Source organism: Physeter macrocephalus, chromosome 19 (assembly GCF_002837175.3).
Source record: "Physeter macrocephalus isolate SW-GA chromosome 19, ASM283717v5, whole genome shotgun sequence".
Lineage (NCBI taxonomy): Eukaryota > Metazoa > Chordata > Mammalia > Artiodactyla > Physeteridae > Physeter > Physeter macrocephalus.
Genome location: NC_041232.1, coordinates 31,080,373 through 31,081,233, shown reverse-complemented (window position 1 = coordinate 31,081,233; position 861 = coordinate 31,080,373).

Genomic DNA, 861 nt, shown 5'->3' with positions numbered 1-861 from the left:
GGAGAGGCCGCAGCAGAGGGAGGCCCGCATACCACAAAAAAAAAAAAAAAAAAAGAATAATATTTTATGGGAAAGGTCATTTTAAATAAAGTGTTCAACTCTACAATTTAAAAAGAGAAGAGCAAACCAAAGCGAATGAAATCAATAGATAGAAATGAATTCATGTGATAAAGGTAAAATTCTTATCACAATGCCTGACACAGAGTAAGTAATTACACCCACTAGCCAGATAAAGATAAAAGGTTAATAAATCAAAAAGCAGAAAAATGTTATAATTGATAAACAAGAACAGGATCTGTAGAGGAAATGTGTGGGGTGGGCAGAATTAGGGTAGGAGACACTAAAACAGATCAAATATTGACAAATCTGATCAAGGAAAAATAAAATCACAACCTAAATAAATATCATTAGAAATAAAACAAGACACAAGTGATGTAAAGATATTGAGAATTAGCATCACTTTTAAACAAGGTGAGATCCACCAGAGAGCAGACAGAAGAAGCAAGAAGAACTACAATCCTGTAGCCTGTGCAACAAAAACCACATTCACAGAAAGATAGACAAGGTGAAAAGGCAGAGGGCTATGTACCAGATGAAGGAACAAGATAAAACCCCAGAAAAACAACTAAATGAAGTGGAGATAGTCAACCTTCCAGAAAAAAAATTCAGAATAATGATAGTGAAGATGATCCAGGACCTAAACATGCCAAGACATATAGTAATCAAATTGGCAAAAATTAATGACAAAGAAAAATTATTGAAAGCAACAAGGGAAAAACGATTTCTCAGCAGAAACTCCACAAGCCAGAAGGGAGGGGCATGATATACTTAAAGTGATGAAAGGGAAGAACCTACAACCAA